The 19,314-nt window shown below is 39.9% G+C and overlaps 1 protein-coding gene across 3 annotated transcripts in view; it reads left to right on the forward strand.

Moving 5' to 3' along the window:
- The window catches only part of ABLIM1 (actin binding LIM protein 1), a 291,304-nt gene that overhangs the window by 69,345 nt on the left and 202,645 nt on the right, over positions 1-19,314 (forward strand). The gene's annotated exons all lie outside the window — the stretch shown is intronic.

The raw sequence follows: 19,314 nt of genomic DNA on the forward strand, positions 1-19,314 counted from the left end.
GAGTGAAGGCTGCAGCAAGCAGATCCCATAGAGTGTCCACATCCTTTTCTTTGAGTGTAAATTCAACTTCTATCAACCAAATATTATTTTCTATTGGTTTACATTAAATTTCAGAAAATTGTCACCTTTCATCTTATATTGATAGGGCTCATGCTATTTTCTGCCCCTGGACTCTCTGTCTAGTGCTTCAAAAATGTTTAAAATAATGATAAGAAGAAGAAAAAGAACAAAACAGCAACCATGCACCTGCAAGCCTGTGCCGTAGGGTTGTGGGCACTGCTGGTAAGAGCACAGTGGGTAGACTTGAGCATTTCCATGGATAAGGACAGGGGACGTGTTCCTTAGGGGCTGTGCACTTGGCTATTTGGGGGAAGTGTGTATACTGGAGCACATTGCTCAGAGCCCTGCCTTGGCCACTCTCTCATTCTGGGACCTGGGACTTGTCACTTACTCTCACTGGCCTTCATTTTCCTCCTTTCTAAAAGGAAAGGATTGGACAGGATGGGAATTTTTCAAAGTATATGGTTGTTTTTAGCTATGGAACCCTTTCTTCAAATACAAGCTCATCTGGAAGCCCAGAAAATTAAGCAGATGAGTTGAAATTTCTCTGATGGAAGGTGGGGTGGGGCCCAGAGTCAACCCTCCTCCTCTAATCTATCGCTAATCTCTGAGAAGCCTGATTATTCTGTGTGAGCTTGAAAACAACCAGACTAGATGATCTAGAGGCTCCCTCTAGCTTCCGTACCCTCGGTGCCTGTGTGCTCGAAGGAATGGAGCATGCACATCAGGAGGCTACTGCTGGGGAGAGAGATTGGACTGCTAAAGGCGGTTTTGTCCTTGACCCCAGGGGTTGGTTATAAAGGTTTAGCAAGGCATCCTCAGTGGTGACTTATTTTGAAAGGTTTAAATGCACGTTGGGATTTGGTTGTTTTTCTTTTTTTTGGTTTTTTTTTTTTTGCTCTATCATTAAAAGTAGCTTAAACTAGAATTATCCTCTTGAATTTGGAGCAAAGTAGAAAGATTTTTGTTTTGTTTTTTGATTTTTGACTGGGTTTATAAAGTTGTGATATATATAGTTACAGACCAGCCCAATTCCCATTGCTGAAATAAGTAAATGATCTTGGAAGAGATGTGAGTTGAAAGCAGGAGGAGACAAGACGTTATGATTTTCACAAGACTTTGGAAAGTCTTTGGAATAATTAGTTTGCTTGAGACCATAAATGAATGGTTGCTTTCATTAGAGATGAGGTATGAATGTTTTACTGTCAGTAAATTGTTATTAGGCAGGGTAATACAGAATGTTAAATTGAATTTAAAGTTCCCCAAATTAAACTGGAGAGTTGAATCAGAGTCAGTGGTTTGAAGTAGCATTCTTATTCTCATTAAAATGTGGCATATTTTCTATTCTCCCTAACTCTGAATGCAGCGTCTAAAGAGGTGGTGGTGGACCGGCTTGGTAGTGGTACACATTGAGTGAAAGACACAGGCGAGATGGAATGATGTAGTAACATTTCCAGGGTAGGTATGTGTCTTCTAGGTGTTTATTCTGTTTTCCTACCCTCCAACAACAAAAAATTCCATATAAAATGTAGCCCTCTGTGTATAGCACAGTCAATAAATAAACTCTTTCATTTTCTAGGAGTGAAGCTATGTGTGGAATATTTTGCAATTGCTGTGGTCATATGTGACTTGTGAGCCAAATGGTAATTAATGTGGAAATTATAAACATGCAGGGTCCACTAAATCATTATGATTTAACCTAATGTTTGATCCTCTTATAATGAGAGAAAGGTAGAATCTGCTCATTCTGCAGTAATTTTTTTTCCTTTTAGACTTCATCATTGCATCCTTTTCAAAGGCACAGAAAGATTGGAACCCTCCAGTTCCTACAGTTTATTTGTGTCAAATGAGTCACTGAAGAGAAATGCCTGTTATTTTTGCAGGGAATACAGAATACCTTGTAATCCCCTCTAGCCTAGCTGAGCAGGCTGGGTAGGAGTGAGAGTCAGGCCAGATGAAATAGATAAAGGGAGGAGAGGAGAGAAATGGTAAGTCTGTCATCACCAACTTCTTAGCTGTGGATGGGTGATGCAGAAAGCATCTGACGGCAACCACTAAGTACATTCTGCTTCTAATTATTCCTTCTTTATTTGGAAAGGGTCACACAAATAACAGCATTGATATTGGTTAGTTAGCAATCGTGGATTCTTCCAGCAGAGGGACATGGCGAAGGCTGGAGGATGATGAGGCTGAGCCATTTGATCACATCTCACTATAGCACAGCGGTTAAGACGTACAGACCTGAGTTCAAGTCCCTGCTCCTCTGCCTACAAGCTGTGATGTTGAGGAAAATTACTTTCTCTCTAGGCTTAGTTTTCTCATCTGTTAAAGAGGGGCTAATAATACCCTTCTTTTAAGCACTTGCCTTCTAAGGTTGTTATAAGGAAAAATTGAGAGATGTGAGTAAAAATGCTTATTGTAGTCCCTGGGACAGAATCAATGTTTGAAAAATATTAGCCCCATTTGGGGTATTGGTGGCAGAGGTTGGGGCAGCATCAGCAGTGATTAAGATGAGCATAAAGCCAGGTGATAACTTCCCAAATTCTAGCTATCCTCTCCCATTTAGCTTCTTGTTTGGTGTGGGGAGTCCACTTTCTGTGTGCTGGAGATTTCATCTCAAGTCCTTTTTGACAAATATTGGCCAAAAAAAAAAGGAGAGAAAGAAAGAAGAAAAAAAAGAATTGACAGAAAAGATGGGTAGACTGTGTTATTTCCTGCCTATTCTGATGTAGACAGAGCAGGTATTACTGGCCCATTTTAAAGACCTGGAAGACAGCTTGGTTACTGTCTAGGATCATTGGTGAGTAAGCAATAGGACCAGGACAACAAGTTGGGTCTTCTGCCTCTTCCTGGTCTAGTAAGTGTTAGATGGCAACTCCAACCTGAACGTGGATACTGCCCTGTGCAGTGGGCGTGAGATGCGAGGAGCAGTCTGCCATGATGGTCCTCCCATCACTGCAGCCTCTGTGGAGACAGGCATCACCCATTGGCTCTCTCTCTTCGTGAAGAAGATGAATTCAGGAGAATCTCACGGAAACAGAATGTGACTCAGAAAAATGATTCTTGTGACATCAGTTATAACTCTTCCCCCTTCCATACAGCTTCAGTATTTAGACTTTTTACAAAAAGCCTTTTTGTACTGCTAAACTCGTGTTTTGGATCACCCTACCATTATTTCAGGCATGGATATGGCTTTGGCATCTTCTCTGATTTCATGATTCACCCTGAGCAGTTTTAGTATTCTTGAGGGAGTTTTAGCATGCTGGCCATGGTCTCTGATTAAGACTGTTTGTGTCTAAGTCCCAGCTGCATCTCTTGTTAGTGGAGTGACCTCGGGCAATTTCTTTAACTTCTGTTTCAGTTGCCTCATCTTTAAGATGGAGATGATAATGGTACCTGCCTCAGAGGGTTATAAGAAATCAATGAGGGAATCTTTGTTCAATGCCTACAGAGAGTGAGCGCTCAGTAAATGTGAGCTATGAATAATAATGAGGTCATTCTATTTGCAGTTTATGAAGTTGAGATATATAGTGTCCATATGTAAGAGGAGTTGATATTATCTTAGTCAAGTCCATAAAATTTCATTTCCAGTCACAAAAATAATTACATGGGATCCAGTTGGAAATCATAAGCAGAAACTGGGTCTAATAGCACAGAACGTTGTGTGGTATAAAGACCATTTCTAGATTAAGCTACCCTCTAGTGTGCTTTCTGTTTAACTGTGTAGTGAACGGCAAGTTCTTTTAGTTCTTGAAATTGATGTTTCTTTCCGATGGAGTCATATAGCTGAGCTTGGTTTGGGGCCAGTTTTCTGGGCTTAAAACTGAATATCATTGGAACAAAAGTTTCAAGGGAAATGACAAATCAATACTTAACTTTTTCCTGTGCCTCTCTAGTTAAGGTCTAGAAAGGTCGTCTTCCTTATTGAATGTGACCTTTTAAGAAATTTAGTTTTCATCTTTCCCAGTGAAATCATTTCTCTAATAGAATTCGATTTGCTTCAAGTTTCTGTCTCCTCTGCTTAGTTTGAAAGATGAAGCCAGGGCCTTGTGCTTCTTTTGTTACTGATATCTCCTATTTTCACTCTCGGCACGGTCATAAATTACATTATGGTAGGCTTCATCTCCTAGGCTGCATCTTTTAACATAATCTGTGTTGTAATATGTGTTGTTTGCCTGAGAACATGCAGCATCTATGTTCCTAGGGCATGGTAGCATCCCTGGGGGCCATACCTCACTTGCAAACCACACGAGGCACAGTGGCCTACTGTAGCCATCCAAACAGCAGATCCGAATGTTGCTGGTCAGCATTGTCCTCCTTTACGTCCTGTGTGGCCTTAGGCAGCTCCTAAATTCCTCTGGCTTTAAGATTTCTCATCTTTGACACTCTAAAGTAAATTATCTCTAAAATCCCTTCTAGCTCTTTCCTTCCTCAGAGCAGTGTTCTCCAAACTCTGTTTGGTGGTAAGTTAATATTTGTGCTGGGGTTGGGTGTTCTCTGGTTGAATAAATTAAGGAAATGCCTCTTACCTTATTCTTCTCTTAAAGAGTTATAAAGCACACGTGCATATTAATGTCTCTGAGAAGTTCATGGTTAATCAAGTATTTCTCAAATATAGGTGAATACACAATTTAAAGCATTTTTTATTTATTAATTTTGCTTACCGATAGTCTCTTTCCTGGGAAAAGTTCTGAGGAGTTCTGAGGGAAAGACTTCTGCTCCAGGTTCCTAAGATCACTAAGTTACATAAGGTAAAGAACACATAGCAGTATTTCTGATTTTAAACTGATATTGTGGAAGTACCATTATCCTTTAATTAGAAAACAGTTGTATATTTTAAACGGTTTCTAAGCAGTTGGTTTCTGGGTTCTAATAAATCGCCAAATGATCTCTAGTTCAACTAACAGAAGTCAAATTTGGGGAATCATGACTAGGAAGGAACTACTTGATTGGCTAACTATTCGAAAAGTCAGTTTCTGTGTTGGATTGCCCCCCCCCCCCCAACCCCATCCCACCCTCCCACCACTGTCCTGCCTTGTATAAGGCAAGGAGCCGAAACAAGTTGCTTTTAAACTAGAATCCTGTTTCAGCCCCAGAAAATAGCAGCAGCACTACACATGGTTTCTTCTTTCCCCTTTCATGTAAAGTCAGATAGGAATCATAATCTGAGATTTCAAGGGAGTAGGAAAAACAAGCTTCCATTACATTTGGAATGAGTGCTAAAGAAAATAAAAAATGCACCTATGAAAGACTTCTATTCCATCCTTATGGGAAGGATCCTGAGACACTAACAAAAAAACATTAAGGCTAAACTATGAACTCACTGTCATGAGAATGCTAGGCATTAGGCGTAATCAGAAGATTTCAGTAAATGCGACTGGCCTTTTGGCAGCAGCTACCATATGACAGCTCTGCAAATGCCAAGCATTTTATCAATGAGTGGTCCAGTTGTGATCCTTTGTCTGGCGCCTGGTGCTTCAGCCAAGTCAGGAGGACGTTATCAGGCACAAAGTTCTAGGCAGTGGCCTGGTCTAGCGGAAGGGAGGATGGGGTGACCCAGGAGTATGGCTGTCCCCAGAGCCTTTTCAAAGCAAAACACAAAAGCCACCTAGATGGGGAAGAGTGTAAGCTGGGAATGTTCAGTTAATCAAACTTTATATTTAAACAATGCAATCATATAGTCTTTCCTTTCAATGTGTAGATTATGGGCCTTACATTAAATTAATATCTCAGAGTAGGTGCGGCAGTTATGTCTTTATTGGAGGAATTAAATGACCTACCCTCACGCTGAAAACAATTTCGCCAGTTTCCTTCTACCTCTTAGCCAATAAATGTGTCTGATACAGAGGATGGTTGTCTTAAGTGTCTTTTCCTATTTAAACTGTCTTCATAACATTCCCAATTTGCAAAAGCCCTGGTGTTCAAAAATAGCTGGGAGAAAACTTGGGCTGTGGGTGGTGGGTAATTCAACCCAGCATCAGGGCATTAGTGACTAAGGGAAAAATAGGCCTCTTTCCTGAGCCTTTCCGGATGAGGTCATTGTTTTCAGACAGTGTGTACCTAATATAAATGGGCTCAAAGTCCATGACTTGTCTCATACCAGTGTTTTGTTAGGGAACAACATCTAAACCCATGATGAACAGCCAGGCTGATAGTAAAAGGAGCCCCCCCAAGTTATAGTATTTTTGTTAAATCCTAGTATTAAAAAAAGTCATAAAAAACCCATCTGGTGAGATGATAATTCATTAAGTGAAAAGAAGAGGCAGAAGGCTTGGGAAAATCCATCCTTTTCTTTCTTTGTCTCATGTGTTTGCGTTATTGTGAAATGACAGTGACCGAAATCTGAATTCTGGATTGTGCAGAGTGGAGGAAAATTTGAAGAACATTCTGGGTGTGTTTTAATAGAGGCTTCCCAGAAAGGACAGTTTGCTGCAGATGTGGTGTCAGTGAACTGATGTTCACTGTTCATGGTGGAGACACAGTGGAGAGGAGAAGAGGATGAGGATTCTGTGTGTGAGGAAGGAGCTAGAATCATGCAGGAAACTCCTCATTCTTCCTGAGCTGGCTTGTGGCACACCCTCTGGTGTGGCACACCCCTCCCTCGAGTCCAACTCAGCCCACAAACTCCTGGGAGGAAAGCCAGGGCCCCAGCCTTTTCTTGGAGGATTGGATGCAGTCCTTCCGCGTTCCAGCTACCTGGTGAAGAAGAGCTGAGATCTCAGAGCTTTGTGAATGTTGATGATCTGGGAACCGCCTGAGCTCATGGACCCTCATCCTGTCATCGGAGACAACCAAGGTTTGACTGTCCATTCTGTAAACTTGGCATGTGTGTTGTCTGGGGTGGACCATGTGTTTACAGATGGGGAGAGGTGCAGGGACTTTTCCATTGGTTAAAATAATTTTACACCTATTATAGTATGTTAACATTCTGATCTATTTATGTGCGTAACACAGGTTTGTATAAAATGCATATGTCATATATCAACATATTTAAAGATATCATTAATATAATTGATTTTAAAGTTGATATGACCGTTTCTTAGAAGTCCAGCTAAATTAAATTAAATTACATTTAGGTAGGTTGGTCTGTTGGAGCACTTTAAAAGGAGTCCTCAATGACTGTGGGTCAACACCCGTGATCCCATTTCTGCTCATGTGCTCTCTTTTTCTTTTACCCCCCATTTCCATGACAGTACCTCTGTGTTAACATAGCTAATATGTTAACCAACATATCATTTGAGACAAATTCTTTCATCCTCCTTATGCTGTAGTTTTGTCTCCGTGGGTGGGCACGATGTTTGAGTTAGGAAATGCCATCCCTAGAAGGCTTCCCTTAGAGTTGTCTTTTATGGAAAGTTTGTTCCTGATGAGGCCGGCTTCAGGAGGGACCCAGCGCATCCTGCTCAGCATCCCCAGGGACTGACAGCCAACACCACAGCTTCAGAGGCAGCTCAACGCAATCTTGCCCAGTGCTTGGTTGAAACCAGCAAACTGTTGATTCGTGCTGATTCTTTTGATCCTAGACCCCTTAAGAGAAGCAGTTGTAATAACTTACTTGGGTTTCCAGAGAGTGGGCTGGTGGGTAATTCCATGGAAGGCAGATATGCTTTGTACCCTCCCGCCTTCACTTCCGAGTACTCTGCTCTTCTCAGTTTCCCAGGACCTCCAGTGAGCTCGGGTTTGCCGTCCTGCCCAGGAAGGGTAGGACTGGGAGCCTCAGTATGCTGCACTTCACGTGTACGCACTTGTTGAGAGGTACAAAGGAATGGAAGGTTGGCATGTTCTGTAACTAATGAATAATTCATGATGGCTTCTTGTGCCATAAAATTTCTCTTGTAAGTAAACATTATTTTGAAAGACAGTGCTGACTGAAAAATCTGGAAATGTGGTTTCCTATTTTTATTGATCTGCCATAGACGTTTACTGGGAAGACAAAAGTTGACAAACATCAGAATAATTAAATCTAAAGCTGACGGTGGTCCTGTGTGGGAGTAAGCCAAGAACTCTGCCCCAACTTTATCCTCCCGTTTCTTCTGGAGTGTAACATAACCTGATGTTTACTAAAGGCCTCTAGATCCTTTGACACTCTCTGGCCTCTCCTCGAAGATAGAGTCTGAATTTTAGTGATAACACTGTGCATATTAGTCAATATTAATGTATTACTGGTATTTAGAGTTGGAAATTATGATTTGATGGCTTTTTCAAACTGAAAGGAGGTCTTAGAGATAAAATTAAAATATCTCAAAATGTCTATATGTCTCTATTGAATATAATTTGAATCCCTCTGTTTTGCTTGCACTGTACAAAGAGTGGATTTTAGTTTTGGTTTCCAGGAAAGATAGTGCAGGTTTTCGAAAATCTTACATAAGGGAAAGATTATAAGTGAACAGAGTAAGTGCTATACCTGATTATATTTCTCATAGTCAAACTGGAAAGAAAGAAATTCTTTTGAGAGAATTTCATTTCTTTTTTCCATTTTTTACTACTCTCCTCCCTGCCACTCCATGGTGTATTTTTAAGGTATGTAGAGTGTTTCCACCTGCTGCCAGCTGGAATCTACAAAAAGTGTATCCTGAGAACACTCGACAGTTGACTTGCCTCTCAGTCATAATTAAATTGGAAGTCGGCAAATGATGCTGAGACTTAAAAACAGGTGCACCTTATGTTTGCAACATAAGGGGTTTACCCTGCATCGTTTTAAAAGTACTCTCCATGGGGAATATTGACGATATATTTTAATTGCCTTTTTTAAAAAATAGAAGGATATTTTGAAAGGATATATAATGAACAGGTTTGACCGTGCTTAAATTTTGTCTCTTGTTCTTTTAGCTTGGTCCCTGATGTTTTAGAGCAGCAAAAAGCTTTCACCGGCTCATCCATCCCTCTTTTAATAGGAGTACATTATCCTATCCTTTCTCTCCTGGCACACCTTGAAAGCATTAGCTAGTTAGATGACTGTTGACATAAGACTTTGATACAGCAATTTACTACCTTCTGCTCTAAAGGATGTGCTTAGAGCTAGTGTTTGCATACAATTAATAGTAATTTAGGCATATGAGATACACAGCTCTCTCTTTTATATTAAAATCTGACTGCTGACATATACTTCTCCATAATTAACATACTTTAAAGGTTGGGATGATAGGATATTAATTCAGAATACTGAGGTTTAACAAGACTTATCTCTGATGCCATTCATTTCCAAAAAGGGGAAAAAATGCAACATGCTGATTAGCACTCCTTTTAGGTTTCGTATGAGAGAATGGAATGCTGGACAGGTTTTTCTGCTTTACGAGGCAGTCACAGCTGCCATTGCAAGTGAGCTCTGCCAAGGTCGGTGACCTGTGGGTCAGTTAGAGCATGGCATTGCCAGGGACGTGCCTGAGCAGTGGAAGCAGGCTGCAGGAGCACTGAGCATTGGGTCTTTACAGAATAGTTAGCAGTAGAACGGGCCTCGAGAGCTCCTGTCTGAGCCTCCCCTCCCCCACAGTTCATGTCCGCAGGCTCTGCAGACTTGTGACCACACCACTGTGCCTTGAAGATCTTCATCTTAACAGAATAGAAACTCCCCGGGCCTGGTATTACTCTTCTTTATGACACTTTGCATGGGAACCATACCTCCTGCTGTCGTATGAATTGAAGTGGTACAGAGAGTTAGAAGGTGAAGAGAGGGGATACACAGTGCTCTTGGGAAAAGGTCAGCATGTTAGTGGAGTGGTATTATTTTGTGGGCAGCACATCTCTGTTGATGATTTTAAATGGTGTAAATGGTCTGTTCTCATTTTTCATATATAAGGTGATGCTGGCTATGTGTACACTCAGATACACAGATTCATGAATTGAATCAGCCATTTTACTTTTGAGGCTTTTGGCGTCACCCATGTCTTTATTTATTTTTTTAAGTTTAAAGGCGCTCTGACTGTAATAGTCTGTCTCTAATTGGTAGTTTCATCAGGGAGGGTCTGCCGATGTGTCATTGAGCCCTTCCTGGACTTGGCATTCGAGCAGCTCATAAACGTTTCTGTTTGTTATGGTTAATTTAGTAAGCATCTTTCAGCAGGTGGCAGACACTGTACTAGACACTGTTCAGAATAAATCTCTGTCATTTAGAATCTATAATCTTGGAAGGACCACTGGCATGTATGTGCCAAAGATGTGCTGGGCAACTAACCAAAGTGAGACATTAGTAAGGACCTGGGAAGGTGAAGAATGCAAGTACTGGAATATAAGATGTAAGAGGATTTAGTCACCTAAAGAGGTTAGGATGCTGGCTAGAGAAGGCCTGGGGCTCCTTGGGATATAGATTACCCCACTGGTTTCAAGGGGCACAATCTGACCTCAGGTTACTTCTTACTATGGCTCCAGCATGGGGAAAGGATGTCTCTGGTCCTCGGGAACCATCTCTGCTGCCTCCTCACTGCCAGAGCCACAAGAGATTAGAGATTTATGTTCCTCTTGCTAAAATGACTATTCTTTGGTGAATTTGTTATTTTTTCTTATATAAATATATGACTTTGGACTTGCAGAAGAAACATGCTCTGTTAAGCTCTTGAGCTGTAGACGCAGAGAGACCTGGTTCACATCGCAGCTTTGATACCTCCTAGCCATGTAACCCAGGGCAAGTATCAAATTCTCCAACCCTCAGTTTCCACATCTATAAAATGGAGCTAATAGTTCTACCTGCTTTATAAGATTGTGAGAATTAAATGAGGATGTCTATAAAACCCGTGGCACGGTGCCTCGCATGTAATAATGAATGGGTTGTATAATTAGCAATTATACTTCTACCTGAGAAATTCAAATGCTTCTGAATCATTTATATTATTGAATAGTGCTTTGGAATCCAAGGCCTTTTTTCTAGTTTGGTTATTTTATTTTATTTTTATGTGCGTGTTTTACTTTAGTTATTTTTAATTGTACAAATCATACAAGAATAAGCTCTCACTGTAAAAATTTCAAAGAGGATTTAAAACGCAAAATCTCCCCTTGGCCAGCATCCAAACCTAGGTGGTAACTACTGTTATCAGTTTCATTTATTCATTTTATTTTCATCAAAGTAATTGCATGTTCCTAGTTTTAAAAGTCAGTGTCTTCTCCCATGAATGTGAAACCAAAGAATAAGAGCCAAAGATTATAAAGTTTTTCTGGCCTGACTTGGTAGGATGATCAAACTGTGGCATTTCTGTTACAGAATGTGGCTTTTCTAAGTGGAACTTTTTACCTTTTTATATTTCATGGTTAAATAATTTTGCAATCTATTAAAGGGTTTAAAATACTTCTAATTTTACCTGTTTGGGGGAGATAATTAATAGTACCCAGGAGAGGTCTGTTAAGCCTCTAGAACACCAGTCAGCAAACTTTTTCTGTAACGATCCAGATAGTAAAATTTCAGGTGTTACAGGATATAGTCGGCTCTCTGTATCTGCACATGTGGAACCCATGGATACGAAGGGCCAACTAAGGAGCTTGAGCATCCGTGGATTTTGGTATCTGCGGGGCGTCCTGGAACCAATCCCCCACGGATACTGAGGGACGACTGAATATGATCTGTCACTGCTGCTACTGCTTCTTTCTTTCCCTCTTCCTTTCTCTCTCTTTCTCAGTCCTTTAAAAACGAAAATAGACATTCTTAACTTGGAGTCAGAATCGGTCTGGTTTGAGGGCATTGGAAAGTTACGTGGCAAAGGACTTGGATACAAGGAGGAATGATAGATTATGACCACTGATCCAAACTACTGTGCCTTCTATGCAGTAGCAGTAGTGTTAGTGTGAAAGAACACATATTGAGATTCACTGAAATAAAAGTCTTTTGCCCAATAAACCTGACAAGACTTTCATTTTTGATTAAAAAAAAAATTCTAACACTCAGGGACCTTACTAACCATATTTGAGGAAATAATATACAGAGGAAACTAGTGAATGAGATGTTTATAGAGCAAAATGCTATGCAATAGAAGATTTGCACACTTTGTGTGTCTAGCCTAAAGCAAACTTCTTCTGTAAAGGATAAGATGGTAAATATTTTAGCCTTTGTGAGCCCAATGGTCTCAGTTGTAACTATGCAACTGTGATTGTAGCACAGAAGCTGCTGTAGACAATACATAAATGAATGGACATGACTGTGTTCCAATAAAACTTTATTTACAAAACCAGACAGCCCTTTAGTTTATAGACCACCAGCCTAGAATACTGAAAGAAATGAGAAAGGGTCAGATATGGAAGATTTTTGTAGAAGGTACAATGGTTTTGAAGGCAATAAAGATTAGGTTAACCAGATGTGTTTTAGAGGTGAAGTCATAAGAAACCATATGGTCATTCAATAAATAAATTTTCCAGCAGGTTAACGGGGTTCAGCCAGAATGGAAACTCATCACTCTTCAAAAGTAGTACTTGCTACAAATTATTTCTGCTTCTGAATGCCTGTTTGAAAACATGTTTACTAAGAAATGTTAGTGTTCTTGCTTGGCTGTAGAAAGAGAAAAAAAAGGTTCAGAAATAAAATGAAAGAAATACCTCAAGTGATTTGATTTTACGCCACTTTGAAAATTTTATTTGACTAATGTGACCTAGATTTGTATAAAGGAACTAAAGAGATTAGTAGAAATGATTTATTTTTAACTGTTAAGAAACAATATGCAGGATTCAAGTGGGTGTTTTTCCACCTCAATTGTGTTTCACTTAGATTTTACTTAGCAATCTTCATGTTTTTTTCCCTATATTTAAAGATAGAAGAAAAGCTCAGAATAACATTAGAAAATAAAGATTTCTTGCTCAAGATCTTTAATGCCTGTTTACTCAGTTAGTCAGCTTTTCGTTAGTAGGCTGTACTTTAATGGATTTCTGCCGCTTAAATCCAGAGACAGAAGAGTTTGGAGCGTAGCTTTAGGAAAGACGGGAAGGAGGAATCCCCTTGGATAAGAGTCTTAATTCGATTAAAATTTTCTAAAGCTTCATATTTTTCTCTGGTGTTTCTTGGTTTTTCTCTCCTGATGTCAAAATACACATGGAAGAAGCAGGCTGAAAGTTATTGTTTCATTTCACTCGTTTCACTATTATTTACTGAGCGCCTGCTTTGTATCAGTCACTGCGCTAGGACCTAGGTACAACAATGAAAAGATAGCGATGATCCTTCTGTTTGCGCTGCTCATGGACCAGCAACAGATATAGCCAAGTAGATCACAGCACATCAGTGTGCCAGGGCGTCCAAGAGGGAGGGACCTGGCCTCCTCAGAGAGGGATTTTCCCCAAGGTAAATAAACTCCCTCCTGATTTGAAATACATATGATAAAAATAAAACTGCACCATGAAAGAACTTAGAATTCTCCATTCCTAGTCGTTATACCTGAGGTTTGCAATAAAATGAAAAATAATTCTTGGGAGGTTTTGAGAACACTGTAATTTGAAATCCCCTGAGTTTTTGGAAAAACACCATTTTCCCAGGTAACATAATTGCGTAAATCCACTCTCACTGTTACTGATTATTATCTCACATTTTCTTTTAATTTGCTTACATACGTTATGTTTTCTTGGGAAGTTCTCTTTCCTCTGTTTTAGTTAATTTCCTTTCTTAGTGTTTTGTGTTCACACAGCAAGGGATCCACAGAGAGGCTACACAAAGGATTAGGTCAAGGATCTGCGAAGAAACTTCCTAAGATCTAGCCTTCCAATAACCTTGCAGATGTTCTGTTTATGAAGGAGAAGAATCTATTTTAGTCTCTTTCTTTTTTAAAGATTTTATTTTTTCCTTTTTTCTCCCCAACCCCCCCCGGTACATAGTTGTGTATTTTTAGTTGTGGGTCCTTCCAGTTGTGGCATGTGAGATGCCGCCTCGGCGTGGTTTGATGAGCAGTGCCATGTCCACGCCCAGGATTCGAACCGATGAAACACTGGGCCGCCTGCAGCGGAGTGCGCGAACCCAACCACTCGGCCACGGGGCCAGCCCCCTATTTTAGTCTCTTTTTGGCCCCTAGCGCATTCATACACATTTCTGATTTTGAAGGTTTGAACAGTTGGTTGCTTCCACCATGACATTAAGAATCACAAGAATTAAGATAGCAAAACTTTTTTGAGTTCCTATTTATGTGACATGCATTGTGCTAGGTCTTTACATGTCATATTATCTCATTTAATTGTCTCAATAACTCTGGAAAGGAGACACTATTATTATCCATATTTTACAGATGAGGAAATGGTTGCTTATAGAAGTGTCGTGCCCAACGCCATGGTAAGTGGCAGATCAAGACCTTGAACCCGAGTCTAATTGCAAAATTTATGCTCTCACTACCTCTCGACTCCCTGAACATGAAGTGGCTAAGCATATAGGAAATTCTTTATGGTTATGATGTACATTTAAAATAGTAACTACTCAGCTTATTCTTAAGGATTGAGACCACAGGTGTGTATATAAGGTCCCTGATAAGCCAATGTTTGCTAACCAGCTAACCTGTTTCACTTTTTACATTTTTTCTTCTGAATGCATTTGCCTGAATGTTTGCCCATAATGCCTCTTTTTAGAATAAATTTTCAAAAGTAACTCTAGGAATTTCATCTTTATTAAAAACAAAAATATTCAAATAAGTAATTATTGAACGCCTACTATAGGCCCGTGATAGAGGCTAGGAGACTGGGGATACAGTAGATGTGGTCCCTGCTGTCGTGGTGCTCCTTACAGGCTTTTGGGAAGACAGACTTTATGCAGATAATTGTATAAATTGTGCTACCATGAGAAAATATATAGTGTGATAACAGAATTCACTTTAGATTGGGGCACCCTGGAAGGCCTCACAGAGGAGGTGCCATTTAAGCTGGGGCCTAACTGATGAATAGGAGTGAGCATGGCAGTGGTAGGAAGCTATACAGATTGCCCAGCAGAGGGAAGAGGTATATGAGGTCCCTGGTGTGGGAACGAAGTGCGGCATGCTCAAGGAACTGAAAGATGGCGTCTGTGACTAGAGCATAGCAAATGAGGATGAAGCCTTCGAGAGATGAGGAGGGAGATGCTTGTGAGTGCATACCATGTAAGAGTTTTGGATTGGATTGTGCAATGACCAAATATTGAAGGATTGTGTACAAGTTAATGTGGTAAAGGTTTTTTTTTTAATTAAAAATAAGTACAGGAGGGGCTGGCCCAGTGGTGTGATGGTTAAGTGTGCCCGCTCGGCTTCAGCAGCCTGGGGTTCACAGGTTCAGATCCCAGGCACGGACCTAGCACCACTCGTCAAGCCATGCTGTGGCGGCGTCCCACATACCAAAAGTAGAGGAAGATTAGAACAGATGTTAGCTCAGGCCAATCTTCCTCATAAATAAATAAATAAAAATTAATTACCGGGGCTGGCCCCATGGCGTAGTGGTTAAGTTCAGCACACTCCACTTTGGCGGCCTGGGTTCGCGGGTCTGGATCCCAGGCGAAGACCTATACTACTTGTCAGCCATGCTGTGGTGGCGACCCACATATAAAGTGGAGGAAGATTAGCACAGATATTAGCTCAGGGCTTATATTCTTCAAGCAGAAAAAAAAAAAAAACAGAGGAAGAGTGGCAACAGATGTTAGCTCAGGGATAACCGCTTCCTCAGCAAAAAAAAAAAAAAAGAATTATAAGTAAATTTGAATGGTAGTGTGGTGTTGGTGGAAAGATTTTTAAAAATAGAGAAATAGAAGAGAATGGAGTCCAGAAATAGTCCCACACACATACGGTCATTTCATTTGCAACAGAAGTCCCACTGCAATTCAATAAATAGTGCTGGAGCCATTGGATATCCATGTAGGGGAATCCCTATCTTACACCATTTACCAAAATTAATTTGAGATGGAACATAAAAGCTAAAACAAGCAAGCTTCTGGGATAAAGCAGGAGAACATCTTCATAAGCATGGAGTAAACAAAAATTTTTTAAAAAGAACCAAAAGCAAGCACTAACTATAAAAGAAAAAAGTTGTTAAATTGAATGTTGTTAAAATTAGGAACTGTTCATCAAAAGACATCATTAAGACAATGAATAGGCAATCCACCATCTAGGAGAATGTAGTTGCATTATGTCTATCTGAAAAAGTACTTGTATCCAGTGTACATGAAGAAGCCTTACAAATCAATGGGAAAAGGCAGATAATCTGTACTTGACAAAGACATACACTTCACAAAAGAGGATATCCAAAATGGCCAATAAGCATATAAAAAAGTATCACTAGCATTAGTCATCAGCAAGATGGAAGTTAAAACCCAATGAGATACCATTATTCATCTATTGGAATGGCTAAAATTAAAAGGACTGATAATACTAAATCTTGGCAAGGATGTGAAACAACTGGAATTCTCCTGCCTTGCTGGTTCAAGTGTAAACTGAACCAATTACTTTAGAAAGGTGTTTGATGGTACCTTCAAAAGTTAACACACATCTACTCTACCCTAGGTATATACTCAAGATGAATGAGCATGTATGTCCACTAATGGACATATAGAATAATATTCATAGCAGATTTATTTGTAATAGCCCCAAACAGGAAAAACCCAAATATCCCAAAACAGGAGAATGGATAAATTAGTTATGGTTTTTTTTGTTTGTTTGTTTTGTGAAGAAGATTAGCCCTGAGCTAACATCTGTTGCCAATCTTCCTCTTTTTGCTTTAGGAAGACTGTTGCTGAGCTAACATCTGTGCCAGTCTTCCTCTGTTTTATGTGGGATGCTGCCACAGCGTGGCTTGACAAGTAGTACTAGGTCTGTGCCCAGGATCCGAACCAGTGAACCCTGGGCTGCCAAAGCAGAGCGTGCACACTTAACCACTATGCCACTGGGCCAGCCCCTATGGTGTATTCTTTAAATGGAATATTACCAAGCAAAGAAACAAAACCAAAAACTACTGATACACGTAAGAACATGGATGAACTCAACAGGCATTATGGTGAGCAAAAGGAGCCAAACATGGAAGAGTACATACTGTGTGAATTATCTTGAAGTTCAGAAGCAAGCAAAACGAATCTACTATAATAAGTCAGAGTAGTTTCCTGGAGGGAGGAGGGTGCAGTATTGACTGAGTACAAAGGAACTTTCTGGGTGTTAAGAATGTTCTAGATCTTGATCTGGGTGGTGGTTACATGATACACATGCAAAAATTCACTGAGCTGTATGCTTGAGATATGTAAACTTTGCCATATGTAAGATTAATTTCAATAAAAAATTTAACATTAAAAATTATTACAATTGATTTGAATGACATGGGGGAAAGTTTTGATAAACCAGAGTTATTAATTGCCTATATAATGTGATCTGAACTACTTAAAAATTCATAGAAAAAACTGAACGGAAATATACTGAAGAATTAACAGTGGTTTCTATTAGGATTGTGTTATTTCCATTTCCTTATAGTTTTCAGTGTTTCCCAAATTTTCTTTAGTGGAGTATGTTACTTCTGTATCAGAAAGGTTGAAATGGCAGAAACTGTAGTTGAGAAGATATTTGGCATAACCTGATCCTCAATTATAAATCAAGTTTGGAATTCTAGGGGTGAAGAAGCAATTCAGAGATGGGCAAATTCGTATGGGTTGTGGAGTTGGAGAAGGCTTCACAGAGGAGAAAACCTTAAGAGGAGTGGGGACAGCATTTAGGGAAGATGTGGTTGAAAGCAGGGATGGGGGCTGGTCAGCTAACCTTGTGTGATGTTTCCTCTGGCCTGTGTTCCTCAACCTGTGTTGGTCTGACTCTGTTTCTATCAACTTCATGGATTCTATGGTACTTCAAGTATGTAATTGCTTTTCCTTCAACTCTAACGTGATGATCTTTTAAGCCATTTGTGATTCTTATTCTTAAAAAGGTCTTTCTATCCTTTTACATCTTCAGGCATTACCATTTGCTCTGTTCTCTATTTTGAGGCTGGCTTTTTCTCTCCCTGCTTCTCCATATGCCAATGTGAGTTTAAAAATTAATTGTGCCAAGCTATTCTCTCCTCCTAAAAGATAAGTAAATAAAAGAACCCCAGAAACACACACACACACACACACACACACGGAGCTCCAAATGATCCATCTGTCCTGTTGAAGACATCCACCACCCACTTCATCCTGGTGCAGGCTATTTTTGTTTGCTTTGTCTTGAGAGTGCCTATATTGGAAGCCGTTAAAGAGTACTCTGGTTTCCATCAGAAAATGAAAAGCAAAGCACTTTTTTCTTGTATTTTATACCTATTGCAGGGCTGTGCACAAAGAAATGCTCAATAAATCCTGATTGAATTGCTTTTAAACAGATCATGGTCTCTGCCACATTTGGATTTCTCTGTGCACATTTTTACTGATGGGAGCACATTTATAATTATGAAGTGGGTTGTGGAAGGGTTAGTATTCTTTAGAATCCAGTGTTTTTCTGAATCTATTCTCTGCAAACCTCTATCCTCGCAGGTGAATTTAATTGCTACATTTTTAAATTGTATGTGATGAATTGGAGGATGAATTGAAGCCTTCTGTGAGTGGGTTTTTTTTAACTGCTTCTCTTTTCTTGGCAGGGTAAGTAATAGCATTATGCTGGGTTACTGGAAATTTTAATCAATAAAATGTATGCGTCTTTAATTAGAATGCTAGGAAGTAGTGCCAAGTTGGATCATTTCGTTAATGCAATGAGCTGAGAGGTACAAGCATTTATGTGCAGAGGGTCAGTTTGAGTAAATTGAGTCTAGATGGGCAATTTTAATATTTTTTCTCAGATAACTCACATGAAGTATTCAATTTAAGGTCCAATGTTCATCAATATTTGTGAAGCTCCTCCCCTGAAGGACACGCAGAAATGAGGGAGACCACCTTTGCTTTCCAGAAGTCTGTGGTCCAGTGATTTCTTTTCTCTTTCATCCACTCCTGTGGCTCCACCCCTCACTTTGGTGACTAGAAAAAAGTAGAGCCATTGGGACAGCAGACCTAGGAAAGAGAATGAGTTTTGGTGGAAAGAGGTGATAATGAACTAATTTCAGATGTAATGGTGAGTTTAAGATGTCATCAGGACTCCAAAAGTAGGTATTGCGTTTGTTCTCATTTCAAAAAGTTCATGAAATGGGTGTTTACCATGGGGTAATAACACCCAGATTATGATTTATGGCATATTGGAGAGAAGCTGTGATTTTCACATTGAGGGGAGATGTGAGAGGTGAAACCTAGTGGAGAAACATGGATGAATCTCAAAAACATACTCAAAAGAAGCTAGAGGCAAAAGAGTCCATACTGGATAGTTCTAGTTATATGGAGCTCTAGAATGTGCAAAATGGTGATAGGAATCAGAA

Source organism: Equus caballus, chromosome 1 (assembly GCF_041296265.1).
Source record: "Equus caballus isolate H_3958 breed thoroughbred chromosome 1, TB-T2T, whole genome shotgun sequence".
In the NCBI taxonomy this organism is placed as follows: Eukaryota; Metazoa; Chordata; class Mammalia; order Perissodactyla; family Equidae; genus Equus; species Equus caballus.